This window comes from Sarcophilus harrisii, chromosome 2 (genome assembly GCF_902635505.1).
Source record: "Sarcophilus harrisii chromosome 2, mSarHar1.11, whole genome shotgun sequence".
NCBI classification, from domain to species: domain Eukaryota; kingdom Metazoa; phylum Chordata; class Mammalia; order Dasyuromorphia; family Dasyuridae; genus Sarcophilus; species Sarcophilus harrisii.
This window is the reverse complement of record NC_045427.1, coordinates 477,260,123-477,281,963: the sequence shown is the minus strand read 5'-3', so window position 1 is coordinate 477,281,963 and position 21,841 is coordinate 477,260,123.

The following is a 21,841-nucleotide window of genomic DNA, read 5'->3' as shown; positions in this document are numbered from 1 at the left end:
GTTATGGAAAGACAGTAAGGTACAATGGAATACACGTTGGATTAGGAGTTTAGAGAGTTTGGGATTTTGGACAGAATTTGAGTTTGAGCAAGTCCCCATCTTGAAAATGAGGGAGTTGGATTAGATCCTTTCTCAGAAGCCTTCCAGGTCTCAATCTAGAATCCTGGGGCTTCTATGATCTTGTTCAAGGTCCTTTTCTTTCTTGGCTCTTTAAGATGAAGGAGTTGTATAAGATATTTAAATTATTTTGTAGAGTTAAGTGTAATGAGTGATTACAGCAGAATCTGTGTTCTTTCTAGTCCAGGGGAAGACAGAGGCTACATTTTATTCACCTCTGTATTTTCAATAGCTCTGAACACAATGCGACCCCAACTCTGTAACCCCAAAGGAGAAGAATTGGCACAGTGGTGGGCCACATATTTGGAGGAGTCATCGCTTCCAAAGTCAGCTGATGGGCCAGTTCTTCCCATGGGCTCCATTATATCCTGAGACAAATAGGACTCCCCATATGCTTGATGCTCTCTGGGAAGGAGAAAAGAATTTTCTTGAATACTCAGAGGCCCTGATACAAGTTTATTCATCGTTTTTATTGCTTTAGATTAAGTCTTCTTATAGTTCAGGATTTCTTAACCAGGGATCCATGACTATATATACACACATACATATACATAACCACATGGATATAAAGACATATATAACATGTATATGCACATATACATATATCATATATACATACACAGGTATACATATACACCTACATACACATTTATGTCTTTATAAAACTCTAGGTATATGTGGGTGTAGGTGTATGTGTGTGAATATATACACATACCACATCTACAGACACTCCCCTTGTATTTCACCATAATTGGCTTTCTCTGTAATCCTATGTATCTTATATTTTAAAAAACATTATTTTGAGAAGAGATCCATTCGTTTCACCAGACTGCTAGAGGAGTTACTAACTCCTCAAAAAAGATCCAGAAAAACCCAGCTCCAATTCCAAGTCTGAAGCCTGTAATTCAATAGGATAAGTGCTTGAAGACCAGATTTGGAACTTGGACTTTGCTGGGTCTGGCAAGGAGATAAAGAGAAGCTCAAGGCCAGGTTCACCCTCATAGCTGGCCTATTAATTGTTCCTGAGTGGGAAGAATCTGCTCCTAAACCCAGCTCTAAAGTGAAGCTCCTCGTATGAAGGCAGTAGAGCAGAGCTTACCGAGCACTGGCTCAGGATTCAGAGCGTCTGAGTTAAAATCCTACCTCCCTCATTTTGTGCCCTTGGATTACCTGGACCTCAGATGTCCTTCTATAAAATGAGAGATTTGGATAGATGGCCTCTGACCTCCCTCCCATCTCAAGGTCTGTGCTCCCAGATTTCATGGGTAAACTACAAATACAGTGTTCCTGATAAGAAAATATCACTGATTCCTACAGGGGCCTCCTAAAGGCTGGCAATCACAGCCAACACAATCTATAGGCATTGAAATGATTCCTTAGAGGTAGTTCAGTGTTGCCAGGACAGACCACTATCAACCGGACCCATGACAGATCAGCAGGGAAACTTTTTGGAAAAGATGCCCCCGTTTTGGCTGCTGGTCCTGGGAAAGCCTCAGCTCCCTGTTCTCCTAGTTCTCAGAAGGGGCAGGGAATACTTCCCCCTCTCCCCAAAGTCTGTCAGAGGCTTCACTGTTTTTGGCCGTGGGGAGAATGCTTTCATTTGGCACCTGAGAGGTGGAGCCCAGCAGCATCCGGTTCCTGAGGAAGGAACCTCAGGGAACACTGGAGCGCAGTGTTCTGCCCTCAGGGTCTTATTTACCTTAATTAGAAAGTGCACTTGTTGAGAACTCAATTAATTAGGTAAAGCTGTCTATTGAAACCAAGTGAAAGGCCTACTGTGTTGCAAAGAGAACCCAGAAAAGGGAGGGGGGAAAAAGAAAAGATAATACAAACCCTGGCTAACTCAGGCTATTACTAAAGCCTCTTAAATTATAGAATGAGCTAAATTCTTAGATCTCTGACAAATGGCTTATACATGCATGAAACCTGACTGTCAAACAGTCCCATGGCCTTTTTAAAAAAATGACTTAAATTTAGAGATTTTATCCTAAGTTTCAATCAACTAGCATTTATTCTACCCTTCCTATGTATTATGTATAATACCTTTTCTGGCCTAGAAATGTGCCAGGTGCCATGGATACAATGACAAAAATGAAACATTTCCTGCCCTCAAGAACTTAAAACAGATACATATACTCTTTCTTGTGGACAAAATCACAGAATAATGAAGGAAAAAATCTCAGGGAAATTTAAAGAATTTCAGAATACAGAGTATGGAAATCTAGATTAGCCTCTTATCTGATGCAAAAACCCTCCTATGGTCTCATTTATAAATGCTCAATCCAGCTCCTACTTGAAGACCTCCATGAATGGCAACTCTACTATTTCCAAAGATAACCTGCTCATTGTTAGATAAATGGACTTGCTCGCAAGCTACTTCTTATACTGAGGAATGAAATTGGGGCTCAGTGCCCTGTGGGAGACAGTGAAGTAAACAGTCTAATTGAGAAACCAAAGCTTGCAAATAGGAAATATTGTAGAGATAGCAGCTTGTTTGAGGATGTTGGCTTAACCAATGTAATCCCCATAATTGTTTTCTGACTATAATCTGAGAAAGTAAGCTCCATGAAGGCAGTGACTCTTAATTTTTCTTTTTTTTTTTTTTTTTTATCCCAGTGCCTGGTATGCATAGTAGGAATTTAATAAATTGTTGTTGAATGATTAATGTGGAAATATGTTTAATGTGATTCTACATGTATAACCTACATCAGATTGATTGCAGTATTGAGAAGGGGGAGAAGAGGAAGGAAGAAAAAATAGAAATCAAAATTTTATAAAAGTAAATGTCAAAAACTAATATAAATTTAAAAGAAAAACAATGCTTGTTGATTGATTAAGTCAACTTATTGTTCTGCTCCCAGCTTCCCTGAAGCAACCTAAAGTAGATCAGAAGATCTTGGTCCTAGAAAGTAGATGCTTAGATTATCCTTTTATAGCAGATGAAGGATCATGAGGTCAGATTGAGAGCTGAGATTTGGGCAGTTTTAGGTAGTGGAAAAAGCGCTAGCCTTGGAATCAGAGGACCTGGCTTCAAATTCTGACATAGCTAATATGACCTTTGGCAAATCACCTTGAGCTTCAGTTTCCCCCTTTTATTGGGGGAGAGGTTGGATTAAATAGCCTCTGAGTTCCCTTCTAATTCTAGATCCCTGAACCTCTTCATTTTACAGAAGAGAAATGAGATGACTTGCTCCAAATCTTCCCTAATTGTGACTCAGCTTCCCTAATTCCAAATCCACCACAGGGAAAGTTAGCAATAGCATCTGTGTGGTGCTGTAGAGAGAACAACAAACTAGGAAGCAAGAGATGCAGGTTCTAGTCCTGACTCTGATATTAATTCTTTATGTGGTCTTGCGCAGTCATAGCCCCTCTGTGAGCCTCAGTTTCTTTGCCTGGAAAGTGAGAATCCATAGTGCACAGTTGTCTGGCTCTAATCATTCCACTCATATTTTGAGGGAGCTCTTTGTTGTAAAGAATCAATGTTTCCAAGAGTGCCTTCCTAGACTTTTTCTTTTCCATCAAGCTGTTCTCAACTCACTGAGAGTCCTCTGGATACAGCACTAGTGTATCAGCTCAGTTGTGGATTCTCTTCTCTTCTTCTCATCCACAAACCCCAAATTGCTTCCTTGACAGAAGAATGATTTTCTTTAAAAAAAAAAAAAAAAAAAAAAGAGTTTTTTGTGTGTAGGTCTCTTTTTTGCAGTAGGGTCAAACTGCCAGCATGTTTAAAACTCCAGGAATATTTCTTTTCTTTTCTTTCTTTCTTTCTTTCTTTCTTTCTTTCTTTCTTTCTTTCTTTCTTTCTTTCTTTCTTTCTTTCTTTCTTTCTTTCTTTCTTTCTCCCTCTCTCCCTCCCTCCCTCCCTCTCTCTCTCTTTCTTTCTCTCCCTCCTTCTATTTTTCCTAACATGCAAAGATGAGTTTTTAACATTCACCTTCCAGCAATATTTCTAAGAACCATCTTTGTTGAGTAACTGAGGATGAAATTGGGACAATCTTTAGGATTCCATCTTTTGGGGGGAAGAGGGAGGAGAGGGTTGCCTGGTGTTAAACTGGCCAGGCAGCTGGCACAAAGCAACAAGAGGCCTTGTAAAGAGCAGGCCAGCAAATGGATGCATCTGAAAATAGAAAAATAATGCCAACACTGGTGTTTTTGTCTCCCTTCACCAGTGGGGTATATAACAGACATTTGAAAGAGGCTTTTAGGCCCAGCTGAAAAGCTCTGAGGAGAGTCAGTGACCCTTCAGGCCACCCCCCACCCCCTTCTCTTCCCGTTTAGCCCCATTTCATGAGGCTTGAAACAAAATGTAAACATTTGGTCTCAACCCTGGCAAGGTAGAGACTGAGCTGCCAGGCCTTTAATTGAGGCCTCTTTAGCTCTCTGTGGCCCTGCTCCCACTGAGCCTGAATGGATTGCTCAGTTCCTTCTGGTTGCTGGGATGTGCAGGCGTTCCTGAGTGTCAAGGGCTGCTGGGCTATTCCCAAAGTCTCTCTCCTTGGCCAGAGGAGAGGGAGATGCTATTTGCTTTGATTCTCAGGATGCCAGAATTTCCAGGGGGCTCCAGTCACTGTTTTTTCTTCCATGGGGGAAAAGGAAGAAAATAAGGCATTATGATGTAGTGGGAAGGGCACTGACCTGAGAACAAGAGAGCTGGGTTTGAGTCCTGATGCTGTCTCTGACTAATTTTTTAACTTCAGTGTTTAGTATATTGTGAAGACCACGTATTTTAAAATCAGCCGGAGTCAGGAATTCAGGTTAGGGAAAAATCGTCAGTCTTTATTCTCAGTGAAGAAAGATCGGAGGTGGAAGAGAATGGGCAATAGCAATGTGTGTAGCTGAGTCAAGAAGCTAGCTAGACCAGCAGCCACACGACCAGCAACTAGGAGTATGGAACCCAGGCCAATCTCTCCCAGCTTCTCTTCCTGTCTCTCTCTGCCTCCACCCCCCAAAATTGTCATTTCCTATACAACACATCAGGACTTGCACAGAGAGTGGGCGGGGACCATTCTTTATCCAATCATGTATATTAATAGAGTATAGCCCAATTACTATTTAGCCTCATGTACTTGGGACCTCAGTGCATCAACTCCAACTTAGCCCATTACAGTATATAATTTGGGCTTTCAATATATTCTTTCTCATGTTTGCTATGTAAAAATTATACATCTAGAATGAGGAAGGACCTGTGAAACCATTTAGTTTAATTTCCTTGTTTTACAAATGAGGAAATTGAAGCTCAGAATGGTAAATGATTTACCCACAGTTACAGAGATAGTAAATGACTAGACTACCTTCTTTTGCAGTCATTCATATTCTTGATGATTTTCCCCCATGATATTGCTTACACATTGTCATTGTTGATAATCTGCTATAGCTTTCTTCTAGCTATCATGTATCATTACATTGTTCTTTGGTTTGCTTGAAATTTTGATTCTTCTGAAATTGGTGTGATCCATGATATGCAGGTATAAAAGTAACCTTGAGAGAAGACCAATAATATAAAAAGATGTGTTCTTTGCAGCTGGAGATCAACTAGGGATCATTGCAAGTGTGAATCAAATACACAAACATAATTGAGTTCACTCTTCTTCTATATAATGTTGTGCTTCAAATCCTTCCTTCATCTAGTTTATCCCATCTTAGAAACTGTGGTTAATTTTCCTTAAGCACAAATATGAGCATATGATTCTCCTACTCATCCATGTGCAATGATTTCCCATTGCCTCTATGATATATAAGCTCCCCTGTCTAGCTTTTTAAAGTCCTATCTGATTCCAAATCACTATTGATCAGAGAAATGTAAATTAAGACAACTCTGAGATATCACTACATACCAGTCAGATTGACTAAGATGACAGGAAGATAATGATGAATGTTAGAAGGAATGTGGGGAAACTGGGACACTGATGCATTGTTGATGGAGTTTGAACAGATCCAACCATTCTGGAGAGCAATTTAGAACTATGCTCAAAAAGTTTTCAAACTGTGCATACCCTTTGACCCAGCAGTGTTACTACTGGGCTTATATCCCAAAGAGATTTTAAAGAAGGGAAAGTGCCCCACATGTGCAAAAATGTTTGTGGCATCTCTTTTTGTAGTGGCCAGAAACTGGAAACTGAGTGGATGCCCATCAATTGGAGAATGGCTGAATAAGTTATGGTATATGAATGTTATGGAATATTATTGTTCTGTAAGAAATGACCGGCAGGATGATTTCAGAGAGACCTGGAGAGACTTACATAAACTGATGCTGAGTGAAATGAGCAGGACAAGGAGATCATTGTATACTTCAACAGCAATACTGTATGAGGATCAATTCTGATGGAAGTGGTCTCTTCAACAATGAGTATCCATATCAGTTCCAATTGATCAGTAATGAACAGAACCAGCTGGGAAATGAGTGTGGACCATAACATAGCCTTTCCACTCTTTCTGTTATTGTTTGCTTGCATTTCTTCCCAGGTTATTTTTACCTTTTTTCTAAATCTGTTTTTTCTTGTGTAGTAAGACAACTGTATAAATACATATACCTATACTGTATTTAAGATATATTTTAATATATTTAACATGTATGGGACTATCTGCCATCCATGGGAGGGGGTGGAGAGGAGGGGAAAGTTGGAACAGAAGTTTTTTCAAGGGACAATGTTGAAAAATTACTCATGCGTATGTTTTGTAAATAAAAAGCTATAATAAAAAAATAAATAAAGTCCTACCTGGCCCCAACCTGACTTTCCAGACTCATTGGATATTATTGCCCCTTTGTGACTGAGTCAAACTGTTCTTCTCTGTGTTCTTCATACATGATATGCCATCTCCTGTGTCCCATCTCTTCACCTTTGCATTGGAGAAAATGGAGATCTGGAATGTATCCCTTCCTTACCTTTGCCTCATAGAGTCTCTCTATTTTTTTTAATCCAGCTCCAATACCATTTTTTATATAAAATCTTTTCTGAGGTTCCCAAACTCTTAGCATCCCTCAACTCCCCCAAACTAGCTTGGTTTTAACTACTTTGGATGATGGACAGTTAGATGGTTCAATAGATAGAGTGTTGGGTCTGGAGTCAGGAATGCTCATCTTCCTGAGTTCAAATCTGGCCTCAGATATTTACTGGCTGTGCCACTCTGGACAAGTCACTTTAGTCTGCTTCAATTTTCTTATCAATAAATGATTTGGAAAAAAAAATGTTAAACCACTCCAGTATCTTTGTCACAGAAACCCCAAATGGGGTCACAAAGAGTCAGATATGATTTAAAAATGATGAAACAATACTGTTTATTTGTATTTACTAACTTTAAATTTTTTCCACATATATCTTTATATTTACTTGCCTCTCCTATTGAAATATAAGCTCCTCATCAATAGGCCTTATTTCACTCTTTATATTTATCTTTTCAGTGTCTGACACAGTGTCTGGCATGCAGTACATTCTTAATAAATAATTATTATTTGATTCACTTGCTTATTGTCCATCTATAGAGCTTGTCTAAATGACATGTTCTGATGGATTAATTCAATGGTTGCCTGTCCAACTTTATTTCATAAACAGTGCATTCTGTGTGTGTGTGTGTGTCTCTCTCTCTCTCTCTCTTGATCTCTCTCCTCTCTCTTTCTCTTGTGTGTTTGTCTGTCTGTCTCTGTATGTCTCTCTGTGTCTCTTTGTCTCTGTCTGTGTGTGTATCTCTCTCTCTTGCTGATGGTTTTCCTTCCCTTAAGTGTGAATGTGTTTTATCCCCTCTAAGCTTCTTGAAGACAGATAAATACCAGTTTTACCTTGTCTTGGTAGCCCTAAAACTTAAAGAAATGCCTAGCAGAAAAGGAGACACTTAATGACTGTGGAATTAAATGGAATGAAATGTGCATTCTTTATCTGCTGAGTTTTTCCTTTGTTATGTGAAAGACAGAAATCCTTGGAGTGGTCTTAGACCTCTCTTAGAAATCTGACTAGTGTTTGAGAGCCTGACATACCACTATCTGCAATAGGAGCACTTGGAAAACCTCATCATTAAGGAATACCTGGTCCACTTAGATTTTCACAGAACATTCTCCATAGTAAGAGTAGACATCTCTGGGTTTTTTTTAATAGCATATCTTTCTTGATACTGATAATTAGAAGATTATTAAGCAATTATTTCTATAGCTAGGCAACTTAGGTCCACTCAAGAGAGCATCCGGCCTAGAATCAAGAAGACCTGAGTCCAAATTCAGCATCAGGAACTTACCAGCTGCATGAGCCTGGGCAAGTCACTTATTATGCCTCATTCTCCTCCTCCTCCTCCTCTTCCTCCTCCTCCTCCTCCTCTTCCTCCTCCTCCTCCTCTTCCTCCTCCTCCTCTTCCTCCTCATTCTCCTCTTCCTCTTCCTCCTCATCCTCCTTTTCCTCCTCTTCCTCCTCATCCTGCCTCTTCCTCTTCCTCCTCTTCCTCCTCCTCCTCCTCCTCCTCCTTCTTCTTCTTGTTCTTCTTCTTCTTCTTCTTCTTCTTCTTCTTCTTCTTCTTCTTCTTCTTCCTTCCTCCTCCTCCTCCTCCTCCTCTTCCTCCTCCTCCTCCTCCTCCTCCTCCTCCTCTTCCTCCTCATTCTCCTCTTCCTCTTCCTCCTCATCCTCCTTTTCCTCCTCTTCCTCCTCATCCTGCCTCTTCCTCTTCCTCCTCCTCCTCCTCCTCCTCCTCCTCCTCCTTCTTCTTCTTCTTCTTCTTCTTCTTCTTCTTCCTCCTCCTCCTCCTCCCCCTCCTCCTCCTCCTTTCTCCTCTTCCTGCTCCTCCTCTTCTTCCTCCTCCTTTTCTTTCTTCTCCTCTTCCTTTTCTACCCCCACCTTCTCCTCTTCCTATTTTTGCTTTGTAAATGTTAGTTTTCATGTTTCATCCCCCCATTAGACTGTAAGTTCCTTGAGGGCAGAAATTGTCTTTTACCTCTTTTTACTATCACAGAAATATAGTGCAGTACCTGGCATATAGCAGTCACTGAATAAATGTTTATTGATTGACTAATAACTGTAATGTACTTAGCACAGTGTCCAGCACACAGTAGGTACTATAGAAATGTTAGCTATTTATCATTACTCTTGTTCTTTTACACTCTTGTTGTTTTCCACATTTCTTCTCTAAGAATCTTGTATTATTTTAACATAGACATAAGAAATACCTTACCTTGTTAGAAGAGAACCTATATTTTTCTCTATCAGGTCAATATCTTTTTAGAATACATCCAATAAATATTTATATTTTATGCTTTCTATAAAATCAATTTGCAGACTTTGAGAATGGTCTGCTAGAGAAAATTTTCATGGAAAGTCTGTATGTTCTCTTTTTCTATCTTCACCAGGAATATAATAGCTTCAATTATGTCCATCAACTATTTCCATAAAGATTTAGTGGATATGATAAAGTTGGCAAGTTATTAATGAAATTTCAATGCATAACATGAGAGGATCAGATTCAAGAACACCGGGGTCCAAATCCTGCCTGCAACATTTATTGTCTGTGTGATACTGATTTGTAATCTAACTTCTCTAAATCAACCTATTATATTATGTGTAAAATGAGAAGATTGTGTTTTATGATGTCTAACATTCCTCCAGTTCAGGATCTAGGATCCCGATCCTGTATTTTTGTGAATTTTGGGAGGTGGGGGAGCAAGAGTAATATTGCCTGTGATTTTTCTCATTCATATTAAAAGTTCTTCCATTTGAGATAACTTGAAAATTAATTTTCTTGTCTTAAAAATCATTTCATGTCCAGTATGGGTTTGTTCTATATTTGGTCACATTAAGCTGATTTTACTGAATACATTTTCTTGAATTCCATTTCCACTTTGTTATAGAGTATGTGCATGGGGAGAATTAATTGTTGTGGAACTTCTAGTAGTGCCATGCCTTTTATATGGATATTTGTTGTCCTCTTGCCAAAAATGGCTTTATTCCAGATCACGGATGATCTGCCTTGGTGGGATCTGTCATCAAGATTTCTCCAGACTTGTTTTCACCTTTACTATTTTTTGTTTTATGAGGTAGTTCTGCTTCTAATCTTCTATCCAATTCTTCCATAATTTTTTGCAGATAAGATTGAATTGTAAACTATTGTCACCATTTTCCTCTGTTTTGTAATGAGATTGTGCATTTATTGGTTAAAATGGCTTCTGTGTTCTTAGGGTCTCTTCATTGAGGTCATTGTTTTATATAGTTAAACTCTTGAAAATGAATTTGAGTTAATATCTTTGTTTTTAATAATTTTCCACTTTTCAGGCTCAAAACTTCATTATAATAGGTTGAGTTGATGGCATTTTCACTGCATATTTATACTTTTCCATGACCTGATATTAATTCTTGTCCTTGTTCTAATCAAAGTTTCAGAGGTAAAGAAGATTCTGTAACAATCTTGGAGTGAGTGATCTTGGTGGTGGTGATGTTGATTGTTTCCTTTTTGTTGAGTCAGTTTGTGTGTGTGTGTGTGAGTGTGTGTGTGTGTGTTGCTCTGTGCTTGCTCTTTCTAGCATTTTCCTATTATTTTTGTTAAGCAAATATTTTCCTGAATAAACTATAAAGCTCTGGCTTCTTTTATTTCTAAACCTTGAAACATATTTTCCGATATATATTTTGCTTTTTGCCTCAGTGCCAACTTGTGGTTACTGAATATCAAGTTACATATAACTTGGTCTGGATTTTATCAAGCTCAGAATAAACTGCATCTGCTTCTTTATCATTTATAAGCAGATGTTGGCACATATATGGTAGACTGTGTTCATGGTGGTACCTTTGCGCTCATAATGAACACTCACAAGGAGATGATCCGGTTTTGGACAGAATGAGGCTTTTTGCTCTTGAATATAGATGAAGCCAACTCCATTAACTCTTTGATTCCCCTGTCTGAACCATCCTTCCATCTAGCTTCAACTTTGACATGTAAAGTGCTTTCTTTTATAGTCAGAACACCAGTATGGATATTTACATTCTCCTTTCCTCCAGAATATCAACTCAGTCGTTCAATAAGACTGTCACATAAAGCACCAACTGTTAAGTTCATATTTTTTAATGTTAAATATATGCAATTCTTCTATACATATTTCCAAAATAATCCCACTACACAAGAAAAATCAAATCAAAAAGGAAAAAAATGAAGAAGAAAACAAAATGCAAGCAAACAATAACAAAAAAGTGAAAATACTATGCTGTGATCCACACTCAGTCCCCATAATCCTCTCTTTGGGTGCAGATGGCTCTTTCCATCACAAGACCATTGGCAGTAAGCTAATATTCTTAAACAGTCTAAAAATTAGCCTCTAATTATCCTTTATTCTTTCCTACCACTGTTATTATTATTGTGGAAGTAGAAAAGAATTTCATAGAACTGAGGGACAGCTTTTAAAAATAAAATAGCTACAGTTATAAATATTATGATAGCATCATGTACACACACATGCAATCCATACATAACCATGTGATACAAAATACACATGTGCATATATGTATGTATATATTGCATGCATTGCAATATACATTATAAAAACATTGTACATAATGTACACGTATGCATATTCGTGTGTGTATACATAAATATATATATATATATATATATATATATATATATATAGTGTGTGTGTGTGTGTGTGTGTGTGTATACAGACCAATGATATCACAGGGTGATCTATTTTTTGTTCTGTGAACTAGATTTTAATGAGGCAGGGCTGCACAAAGTCATCAGTCTCAATTTCTCTTCCAGGATCATCAAAGTCAAGTGTCAAGACAGAAGTCAAGATGATTAGAAATGGTCCAGGATATAATGATGATCATGGCATCTTTGATATCTGACTAAACTCTAAACTCTCTATAGCAATCTGCATCAGCCACCTTCATGGCCATTGGAATCTGTTCATTGCCATTGTTCTCATCTGTCCATTCCCCTGAAGGAAGTTTTCACATGCTTAGACTAGACATCCTCTCAACTCACCAATGGGTTTGCAGCCTGTAGTTATCTGCCAAAACGGTTTTATCAGGGTGTGGCCACTATGCAGGCTATAGCTTCTTGGAGTTCCAGGTGAGAGTTGGGTGAAGGTAGATGTGTATGTACATGTATACTATATATACATAAATATAATTGGCTTTAAAACTTAGTGGAACAAGTGATCTCTGAGGTTGGAGTGCTTAGGAAGGACTTCATAGAAGAAGTACTAGGTTAAAACGTGAAGAATCTGGATCCACAAAAGTAAGGGTAGAGTTTAAATAGTTCAGACAGGAAGAACAGAGTAAGATTCCATATGTGGAAGAATATTCCATGTGCAGGGAATATCTCCGTTCCCAACTCTGTCATCCTAAGTCATGAGCTTATTCCTTGCTACCTAAATTAATGTGCTAACCTTTACAATCCCTGCCTCCTTTATTATTTTTACCAGTGATCTTCCACATCAAAACACATGTATTATTCCTCATGTAGGCTGTGGTTGCTCTTCTGCCCTGTCTAAGCAAAACTTTTTCAGAAGCTTCCCCTTGCCTTCTCAATTAATTTTAAACTCCTGACCCTAACATTCAAGTCCCTCCACAATCTTGTTCCAATCTATCCTTTTTTTCATATGATTTCTCTTTACATGTTCTAGGTTTTGGTCAAACCAAATAACTCTCAATTTATCCATTCTTACCTGTCCATCTTCTTCTGTTTATACCATCCATACCTTGTACATTATCCTATCCAGGACTGCTTTACTAACTTTCACTTGAACTTAAGGGTTGTAGTCAAAGGTGAGTACTTCATTCTTTCAGGATTCTAGGAGAATCATAAGGGGCTGGTGTTTCTAGTACTTTTATTCATGAACCTCTACTGATGAGTTTTGCATTGATTTTGAGCCAGAATTAATTAGCTTTTAGAAAGCTTTTTTAGAAAGAAAAATTTTAATAATTAGATTTAACAAGGATAGAGATTATAGAAACATCTTCCCAAACAAGAAGCACATCTATAATTGATTCTATCCCAAGTCTGGCCTGATATTTACATTAATTAGGTTTAATATCATACCAGTAACATTTAATTTGCTGACATCTCCTAGAAAGGAAAAAATTATCTTTTACAAAATTTTTTGGGAATATTTACTGAGAAGATATAGCAAATAAAGGAGTACAAATACATTATAATAGTTTTTGCCTTGATTGCTACTAAGGAAGAGAGAGCTCAAATTTCTCTTTTGGAACCTTTTATATATATATATATATATATATATATATATATATATATATATATATATTCTCAGTTCCATATCAGCAACCAATGAAAAGGCTTTTCTTAATCATGACGTACATAGGCAGGAAATATTTACAGAATACCAAAATATTGTCTGAATCAGGGTCAAGACCCCTCCAACAAATATCTTCACTCATTTTTACATACAAGTTAGTTCTCAACCCCCACCCCATGTGGGTTGGCAAGAAACAAATCTCATTCCATGTATATTTTCTTAAAGCTCCCTCCCTGTACAATTTCTTAGTACTGGGCCCACTGGAAAATATTTCTATGAGAGAATCCCTTGATTTGATTTAAGTCTTCCAGTGATAGGGAAAAAATACCATGAGGGACATATAACAGTAAAGAGTGCTTGTTAGGAATCATGAAGTCTTAATGTAAATGTCCCAAGTCATAAGGAAGTAGACAGGTTGGTAGAAGGGCAATCACAAAACCAGGTAGTGGGCTATAAGGGGTGGAGCCAAGATGGTGAAGTGAAACCAGAAAATTGTTCAAGATCTCCCCGTTTCCCTTGAAAACCACATGAAACTAAACCTTTAACAGAGATTGATGGAATGAAATCACTCTCCAGTTCAAGATAGATTGGAGAAACTCCATGAAAGGTCAGTCTCACTGGGGTGAAAGGGGGTGAAAAGCTAAGCTTAGACAGACTCTGGGAAAGCCAGTGAGAGGGTCTTAATCATAGCAAATCAGCAACTAATACCTTCTGCCCTGGCTCAGTAAAGGAGCAGACCAGTGGGGCAACCTCCAGTTGTAGTTCAGAAGGAAAACTCTTGGAAAGCAGGCTGTTTCCTAAAAAGAGCAGGCAAAGTTACCCCCTGTAAATACAAAGGGGCCCCTGTACTCAAAGTCCAGGTTTACAGCTGTATAGGAAGCTTGGGACAGTGCCCTCTTTACCACAGGAGCAGAGTTCAACCACAGAAGTAAAAAAAAAAATACCAAAAGAAAAGAAAAAAATAAGTAAGGAACAAAAAGAACCTTGACTATAAAAAGCTACTATGGTGACAAGGCAGACCAAAACACCAACTCAGACAAGGACAAAACATCCACAGAGGAAATCTCAAAGAGTAACTTGGTCTTAAGCCCAAAGAAGCTTCTTGGAAGTACTCACAAAAGACTTTAAAAGGCAAATAGAGAGGAAGCAGAAAAATGAGAAAAGAAATGAAAGACATGTGAGAGAAAGTCAACGGCTGGGAAAAAGAAGGCAATTCCTTAAAAAATGCAACTGGTCAAATGCAAAAAAAAAAAAAAAAAATTCACTAAAGGAAACAACTTCAAAAGTAGAATTAACAAATTGGAAAAGGATTATTTCTAATAGCTTTTTAGTAAAATCTCTGGGGTTTTCTAAGTATACCATCATATCATCTGCAAAGAATGATAATTTGGTTTCCTCATTACCTACTCTAATTTTTAAAATCTCTTTCTCAACTCTTATTGCCGGAGCTAGCATTTCTTTTTTTTAATTATTATTATAGCTTTTTATTTACAAGTTATATGCATGGGTAATTTTACAGCATTGACAATTGCCAAACCTTTTGTTCCAATTTTTCCCCTCCTTCCCTCCGATGGCAAGTTGACCAATACATGTTAAGTATGTTAAAGTATAAATTAAATACAATATAAGCATACATGCCCTAACAGTTATTTTGCTGTGCAAAAAGAATCAGAGTTTGAAATAGTGTACTATTAGCCTGTGAAGAAAATAAAAAATGCAGGCAGACAAAAACAGAGGAATTGGGAATTCTATATAGTGGAGAAAAAGCTTTTGACAAAATACCGTACCCGTTCCTATTAAAAACACTGAAGTGCATAGGGATAATGGCAGCTTTCTTTAAAATAATATGCAGTATTTATTTAAAACCAATAGCAAGATTATTTGTAATGGAGAGAAGCTGGATGCATTCCCAATAAGATTAGGAGTAAAACAAGGATGCTCATTATCATCACTATTATTCAACATTGTACTAGAAATGTTGCCTTTAGCAATAAGAAAAGAAAAAGAAATTAAAGGAATTAGAATAGACAATAAAGAAATAAAATTATCACTCTTTGCCCATGATATGGTGATATACTTAGAGAATCTTAGAAAATCATCCAAAAACTTACTGGAAACAATGAACTAAAAGTTTAGGAAAGTTGCAGAATATAAAATAAACCCACACAAATCATGAACATTTCCATATATTACTGACAAAATCCATCTGCAAGAGATAATATAAAGAGAAAATCCATTTAAAATAATTATAGACAAAATAAAATATTTGGGTGTCTACCTGCTAAGGCAAACCCAAAAACTTTATGAAACAATTACAATACTTCTCACACAAATAAAGTCAGATCTAAACAATTGGAAAAATATCAATTACTCATGGATTGACTGAGCTAATATAATGAAAATGACAATTCTGCCTAAGTTGATCTACATGTTCAGTACCATATCAATAAAACTGCAAAAAAAAATATTTTATAGAACTAGAAAAAATATAAGGTCAAGAATATCAAGGGAATTAATGGAAAAAATACAAAGGATGGTGGCTTAGCAGTACCAAACATAAAACTATATTATAAAGAGCAGTCATCAAAACCATTTGGTACTGGCTAAGAAACAGAATGATGGATCAGTAGAATAGATTAGATATATATGACACAATAATCAAGGCCTATAATAATCTAATTTTGATAAATCCCCAAACTCCAGCTGCTACAATAAGAACTCACTATTTGACAAAAATTTCTGGGAAAACTGGAAAATGTCAGAAATTCTGCATAAATCTATATCTTACATCCCATACCAAAATAAGGTCAAAATAAAAATATGCTTTAGACATAAAGGATAAAGGATGATACCATATGGTAAAAACCAGATTGTGTACAAATTAATCAATAAGCATTTTTAAGCACCTATAATGTGCCAGACATTTACTTAGTGCCAGGGATACTGTGACAAATATAAATAATCCCCGTCCTCAAGAGTTTACATTCTTTCAATGGAGGTTTTATATACATATGCATACATGGATATATGCATATATACACGCATACACAAATACAGAGAGAACAGTAATTTGAAATCCAAGTAGTTCAAGAAAGTATCCAGGAAGTTCATCAGGCAGGGTTCGAAACTGGGGCAAAAAATATTAGCAGCAACTAAGCTGGAAAAGTATCCTTTGGAATAGATGCTCTAAAAATTGAGAGTTTCTAATGCCTCTAATGCAGAAGCAGTCCTTAGCTACCCACTTAACCCAGCCATGATTAATCAGTCCCTAGTTTTAAAGGTTTCTTGCTTATTGCTGAAGTGATATCATACAAAGCAATCCTGAATCTGGAGTCAGGAGACTGCTTCTGATCTTGATTTGTGCATTACTACCCATGTAATCTATGTGACCTTCCTGTCTTTAAACTATGAGGAGCTCTAAATCTATGAAACTCCATGCAGACTCCCTCTTGGGAGAAGTTTTGGGGAAGGACTATTTTGTTAGAATGGACTTGGAGTTTATGATGGAAGAGGTAATTATACTACTTGGGAACCAAATGGAGAGGGTTTGGAAGTAGAATGCCAGATTTTTGTTGGTCTTGTTTTCATTGAGAATTTGGACTACTTATAGAGACCTGAATATAACCTTGATGTGTCTAATGGTGGTGGTGGTGGTGGTGGTGGTGATATTGATGATGATGATACTTTAAATGTGTGTGGTGCCTTATCATTTGCACAAACCTTTGGCTGCCGCTATTTCATCTGATCCTCAAAATGACCCCATCAAATACTCAGAGCAGATCTAAATTTACAGATGAAGAGACTAAAAAATAGAGGTTGTTGATTAGTTCATAGTAAGTTATGATGCTAGAATTTGAAGTTTATATTCATTTGTCTCAACATTAAGCATTCTTTGAATATCTAATGTTTGCTTTCAGGAGAAATCTTTTCTTGAATGTCCTAGAAACAGATGGGTGGGAATAGATCTTGGATGGAGAAGGTCAAGAACATTTACCAGTTCTGAGATTCCAGTTAAATATCCCTCTAATGTTGTCCTGCTTGGACTTTGGTTTCTAGGTGACCTTGAGTGATAGGCTGAAGTCATAAAGACCTGAGTTCAAATGCAACCTAAATTACTTCTTAGCTATATGATCCTAGGACAAATCATTTAATCTCTATCTGACTCATTTTCCTCATTTCTAAACTGGAAAAAAATAATTCTATCTAGTGATCACGGTAGTTATAACAATCAAATGAGATAATATTTATAAAGTTCTTTGCAAACCTTTAAGTGTTATATAAATGCTAGCTATCATTATTGAAACGTGACATATGTTGATCTGGAGCTGTCAGCCTCAATCCAGATGCTGTACGTGAGTTGTAGCATTGTAGGAAAATGTAGGGTTGGGATTGTGAAGGGACATGGTGGGATTGGATTTCACACATTGCCACATGTTGAAGAAGCTGCCAGGGGATAGAGAAGTCAGGAATTCCAATAGCTCCAGCACTTTAAGGGGTAGGGGTGGGGTATGGATAAGGGTTTTGGGTGTGGTACCCAGCAGTTCTTAGAAGAAATTTGACTGAAGAGCTGATGAAATTTACTTTAGGATTGAGATACCCATAGTGTTAGAAAGAATTAAACTTCTGTGGAAGGATCTCCTTAACAACATGTAAGTTTCTGACATCAGGGTGAGAATTTTGCATGACAAACCTTAATGTGAAATATTTTTTTACCTGAAGTTTGTTTTCCTTGCCATATTTTTAATCCTATTGTCTTTCTATTGTGATCTATGCCCCATAAAAGCTAGGTTGTATTTTGGGGGTTCCCTAAAAGATCATATCTCATCTCTAAAATAAAAGAGTAGAATCTGAGGTCTCTTCCAATTCTGAATCTGTGGCCCTAACTCACTTTTAGCTGGTTGTGCCCCATTCAGAATATCTGGGAAATCTCTGAATATGGCTCATGTATCTCCAGCATTTAGTATAGTGCTAGCCTATAGTGCTTAATAAATATTTGTTGACCGACTAACTTATGTTTGGGTTTCCACCAATGTACATAACAGAGTCCTCAGCTCCTACTCAAGGACTCAAAGCAATGATTCTTTTGGGGAAAGAAAAGTTTTTATCTCATCACACTCAATCAGCTAGCATTTCTTAGGCATGCATTATGGGTCAAGTATTATGCTGATCACTAGGGTTACAAATAAAGGCAAAAAAAAAAAAAAAAATTCCTGCCCTTCAGGAGTTTAGACCAGAAGATATAAAAGTAGGAGGAGATTCTACTGCTGTGCCTAGGGAGAAAATGTCCTGCTTTTTTTATGTTACTGCAAGGGTCTTTTATTCCAACAAGACCTTGTTCTCCCAAGAGTCCATACAAGCCAATGAAAACCTCTTGGAGGCAGCCCCACTCATTGAAATTTCTTCCCTAGGAGACACCATGGGGCATATCCAAGCCAGTCACTGAGACTTAATTGGATATCTTCCTTTGTATTCTTATAAGATGCCAAAGGACATTCCCTAAGAAAAGATGATTTATAAAGCCCAGAAAAAGGTCCCCTTCCTAATAAGTTCACTGAGTTGGCCAAGGAGCTCCCCTTATATGATTTCTTCTTTAGTTCTCATTCCCTTTCTTCTGGATTCCCTGGTGTTGTCCAGAGCAAGGTATTTGCTCATAAAAGTAGATAATTTAGATTGTAGTGTTGGAAAAAACCTTAGACACCATTTAGTCCAATTGTCTTATTTTACAGATGAGGAAAATGAGATCCAGGGAGGGAAAGGTCAGACAGACATCAAAGAAACCAGATCTTGTACTGAGGTTGCCCAAGTCTCAATCCAGGGCTCTGGATTGACCAATGCTTCATGCTGCTCTCCAATGAGTTAATTTATGATAATCAGCAGGATCTTTAGCCTCAATGAAGTTCTCTAGTGATGCCATCTGTGATTATGACCTTTTAACTCCATTTCATGTCTGTAGAATAATCAAGAGTAAATCCTTCTTCCTTTGAAGTAATGCTATTTTTAAAAATTATCAATAATTTCTTGTTCATAGAAAAATGGGAAGATAGAGACAGTCTATGGCATTGGAGTCACCACAAAGGGCAGTCTAGATGGTTTGATCTTCTCTACCAGAGGCATGATTTTATTTTCTTTGTTTCTCTCTTTTTTCTCTGTTTTCCCTTCTTCCTCAATGCATATTTCTCCCTTTAATGTTGTTTAGTTCAGTCTATGTCTTCCATTTATCATACACTTGCTCTTCAGTCTGCTATATATTCTTTCTATCACCCCTAATCTCTTACCCCAGAAAGTGAGCTTCTTTTTTCCTTTCTTTGTTAAGGAGGAAGAGCATTGTACTATTAATTCTGAATGAAAGGAGGTTTTTCCTCAAGCCTTCTCTCCCTGACTCATGGTTTAAGGATTTGCTCTCCCTATGTATTACCCCTTTACAAAATAATTCAACATCCCCAAGAAAGTGGCCATGGTCTCCTGTCTACATCATTCCTGGGGACTTTTTCCCCATTGCTCCATTTTATATCTTTAACACTCCTTCCTGATGGTGAATTCACTCAATCTGTCTTTCCAACTTGGGGCAGTTATTCTGGGCAGTGTAAAAGCCAGAGCCAAGGTTGGGCTTCACAAGCCCAGATGTAATTACAGCCTTTTGGGGTGAATCCTTGGCAGGGAGGTAGCCTATAATTAAGGGGTGGAGGCCTGGAGGGTGGGCAACACCATCTCCTGGCCCAGTGTACCCAGGGGATGGGAGGTGGTTGTAGGGGTTGAAAAATTAAAGCCTTCCCTCCTGCCCGTGAGAATAAAAATATTTATGGGCAATTTTCCTCACTCCACAGAGAGCTTGGGCACAGAAACAGGCTGTTTTTTTCCTTGGCTATTCCTGACCTTTTGGTATGAAGGGATTCAGGGTAGGGGACAAACACAGGCTGTTTACAGGGTTCACAGGAGAGCTACAGTCACACTGCCTCTCAAACAGCTCCCCCTTCTTCGGCTTTCCCTTGAACTTCTGGAAAGTTACCCAAAGGAATAGGGTGGATTTCTGTCTCTGATGTTAGACTGCTTGTTGTTGGTAGTGGGGTTTTTCCCTGAGAGATCAGGAGTGTTTTTGTGAATAACATGTTTCCCATAATTTAGCTTTTGAGAAAGTTAGAAAATATGTGTGTTTATGTGTGTGCATGTGTGCCCACATGGGCATATATGTGTGTATGTATAGCTGAAATATCCTGGAAAGAAACTTTCAAAATATACTCCCTCACTTCTCTGTAGTATCAAACAGATACTGTATTCCACTCCACCCCATCCCACCCCAGATTTGTTGAATTAATAAATGAAAGAATAAGTGAATGAATACACAAGTGTGAGACCCAAATTTTCTTCAGACTAGAGAATCAATAAACATTCCTTGACTTATTGCCTAATAGGGAACTGGACGAGATGTTCTATAGATTTTTAAAATGAGATCAGGGAAGAACCTTATGGTCCATGAGCTCTATCTAGTTACTTTAGAAAAATATCCAACTGAGTCCCAGAGGAGAAAAGTGACTTGCTGCATGTCCCACAGAAAGTAACTGATTTAGGACTAGTGACCAAATCTCCCTGTATCTCTCAGTCCGTTCTTCTTTTTCCCTGTGCTTATCACTTGTACCCTCTTTTGGTCAAATGGGACCTTAATCATTTTTATCTTAAAGAGTTGGAAGGGACCTGAGAGACCAACCCCTTTACTTTTCCAGACATAGCCTAGAGGGATTAAGTGATTTGTTCAAGATCACACAAAGAATGAAGAGGGGAGGCAATATTTGAATCCACGCCCCTTCACTATTTAATAATTATTAAATTATATCCTGTTGTTTTATCTGACTCTGATTATTTTTGTTTGTTTGTTTGTTTTTGAGAGAGGAAAGCAATCTGGATTAAATGACTTCCCAGGGTCACACAGCTAATAATGGCTTTGATTTTAATGCTCTGATCCTGAGATTGAGGCAGGGAAGTGTAGAAGACATATTCAGGAAGCAGTTGAAAGGATTACCATGGCTAGAGTACAGTGCTGATATACAACTGAAGAGGGAAATAAATCTAGAAAGATAGATTTTGGAAGAACTCAAAAGCTAGCCTGGGAACTTAAGAGTTTTTAAAAGTGGGATTGGCCGTTTGTCTTGGACAATTCTTTCCTAATGGGCAAATCCATTTGAGAAACAAAATGACAGATCAAATGATAGCTTGGCCAATAATGAACCAAAGAGGGAGATGGCTGTTATTAAGAGATATTTTGACCAAATTCCAGTCACCTGATGAATTTTTCTTCTCCATTTTAGAGATGTTTCTGTCCTAAAAATGAGAATTGATCATCTGGAACCAAATTATCTCTTCCTTGGGTAGAGCTGGTAATTTACTGTCAAAGCCTAACTTACTAGTTCTTTTTTCCATAACACCTCTCTAAGAACTACACTGTTCCATATACTTTCTACCTCATCTTGGCTGTTTCCTCATTCTTTCTTCTCTGGGGAAAAACCTACACTT